This window comes from Emys orbicularis, chromosome 12, assembly GCF_028017835.1.
Source record: "Emys orbicularis isolate rEmyOrb1 chromosome 12, rEmyOrb1.hap1, whole genome shotgun sequence".
NCBI lineage: Eukaryota > Metazoa > Chordata > Testudines > Emydidae > Emys > Emys orbicularis.
In genome coordinates, this window is record NC_088694.1 from 44,598,051 (window position 1) to 44,600,821 (window position 2,771).

Sequence of the window (2,771 nt, forward strand, 5' to 3'; positions counted from 1 at the left end):
TGTATGAAATAGGGTGACCAGATGGCAAGTGTGAAAAATCGGGACGGGGTGGGGGGTAATAGGCACCTATTTAAGACAAAGCCCTGAATATCGGGACAGTCCCTATAAAATCAGGACATATGGACACCCTAGTGTGAAAACAAATTGAATGGAATTGATTTAGAAATTATTCAAAATTATCATATTTTTTGGGGGGGGGGAGGATTCGACTAGATCTAGTGTTAAAATTATTACAAGAACATTATGTGATTAATGTTTCCTCAATATCCATTGTAGCAATGCCGAGTGGTTGTCACAAAGTTGTTTTTTTGTCTTTTAATATCATGATTAACATTGATCTTCCTTCTGCAGGTGTATTGTAAAGACACTGAATGGAACAGCAGACTCTCACCACCACAGTGACAGAATTTGTCTTCTTCAGTCTGGGCCAGAGTCCTAAACTTCAGCTCCTACTCTTCTTGTTTTTTCTGATAGTCTATGTAATGACCTGGCTTGGAAACTTCACTATCATCACCATTATTCTCTCTGACCCTCATCTCCACACCCCTATGTACCTCCTGATGGCCACCTTGGCCTTTGCAGATGTCACCTATGGCTCCAGAACTGATCCCACCATGATGTCAGGATTACTTTCTGACCACAAGGTCACCTCCTTTGCCAGCTGCTTTGCTCAGATGTTCTTCCATTTCACTGGTGGTGTGGAGGTTTTTTTTTTCCTTGTGGTGATGGCAATCGACTGGTACGTGGCCATCCATAAACCCTTGCTCTACTTGACAATAATGAACCGGGATGTGTGCATAGGGCTGGTGGCAGGGGCATGGCTGGGTGGATTTGTCCATTCCATTGTCCAGATTGCACGGATCATTCAGTTGCCCTTCTGCTGACCCAATGTTCTGGACAATTTCTACTGTGACTTCCTGCGGGTCATCAAACTGGCCTGCACAGAAACCTTTACGGTGAAGCTTCTGATGGTTTCCAAAACTGGGCTGATCACCACAATCATCTTCATCATTTTGATGCTCTCATACACTATCATTCTGGTCAAAATAAGGATGCATATCACAGAAGGGAGGCACAAGGCACTGTCTATCTGTGGTGCCCAGATTACGGTTGTTTGCTTTATTTTCTTCCCTTCCACCTTCATTTATGACCAGCCATTATGGAGTTTTCCACTGGACAAGTTGGACTCTGTCCTCTACACAGCCATCACTCCAATTTTGAGCCCTTTGATCTACACACTGAGAAACACTGAGATGAAAAATGCCATCAGGAGATTAATGAGCAGAGTGTTGTTCTCAGGAATATAACCTAAGCCATGACTAAAATGTTCATTCTTGTGTTTTCCTTGCACAAATTCCATGGCAGATGCATCAATTCATTTAGTTTAAGGCCAGAAGAGACCATTGGATCGCCTAGTCTGGCTTGCTGCACAGAGCAACTCATTACATCCATCACAGCATCTTCTAGGAGGGCATCCAGTCTGAATTTGAAGGCATCAAGAGATGGAGAACTCACCACTTCCCTTGGTAGCTTCTTCCAATGGTTAATGATAAAAATTTGTGTCTAATTTGCATTTGTCTGGCTTCAACATCCAGCCATAGGGGGTTCTTCTGCCTTTCTTCTCTAGATCAAAGAGTCCATTAGCACCGTCATTCCTCGCTAAATCACTTTGTTTTTGGCTGTGTTAAAACACATTTTGTTTGAATGGGCCCAACTTATCACGCGATGCAGATCACTCTGTGTCACCGCCCTGTCCTCCTCATCATGTACCGCTCCCCCGATCTTTTTGTCATCTGCAAGTTATCTCAGAAAACACATATCTACTTCAGATCATTCATGAAAATGTTGAATGGCATCAGTGCTGCAGAACTCCACTAGAAACACCTCCTTTAGGTGATGAGTCCTCATTAATGACTATTTTTTTTAGATCAGTCTGTTGACCAGTTCTTAATCTGATTAGTATGTGCTGTGCTGATATCCTATAGTGCTAAACTTTTAATCAGAAAATCATGCAGTACTAAGTCAACACCTTCCGAAAGTCTAAGGGTTAGAGCTACAAAGGGATTTAGGAACCCAGCGCTGCTTTTGATGCCTGAATCCAATATTTAGATACCTAAAATCCCTGCTTAGTTTTCAGCATTGTTCACTAGCCCTGTCAAGTCTGTATCCCCACTTTGAACTTTAGGGTACAAATGTAGGGGCCTGCATGAGGACTTCTAAGCTTAACTACCAGCTTAGTTCTGGTCCGCTGCCACCATTCCCTACCCTGGGAAGCTTTTAGAAACCTCTCACCAATTCCCTGGTGAATACAGATCCAAACCCCCTTGGATCTTAAAACAAGGAGAATTTGACCCTTCCCCCCTCCTTCCTTTCACCAACTCCTGGTGAATACAGATCCAAACCCCCTTGGATCTTAAAACAAGGAGAAATCAATCAGGTTCTTAAAAAGAAGGCTTTTAATTAAAGAAAAAGGTAAAAATCATCTCTGTAAAATCAGTATGGAAAATAACTTTACAGGGTAATCAAACTTAAAGAGCTCAGAGGACCCCCCTCTGTCTTAGGTTCAAAGTACAGCAAACAAAGATAAACACTCTAGTAAAAGGTACATTTACAAGTTGAGAAAACAAAGTAAAACTAAGACGCCTTGCCTGGCTTTTTTACTTACAAGTTTGAAATATGAGAGACTTGTTTAGAAAGATGGGGAGAACCTGGATTGATGTCTGGTCCCTCTCAGTCCCAAGAGCGAACAACCCCTTAAACAAAGAGCACAC

General features: G+C 42.3%; 1 pseudogene; it reads left to right on the forward strand.

Annotated features, from left to right (window-relative positions):
• The first annotated feature begins 371 nt into the window (after nucleotides 1-371).
• On the forward strand, nucleotides 372-1,307 carry LOC135886281 (olfactory receptor 4D10-like; annotated as a pseudogene).
• Nucleotides 1,308-2,771: the final 1,464 nt, after the last annotated feature.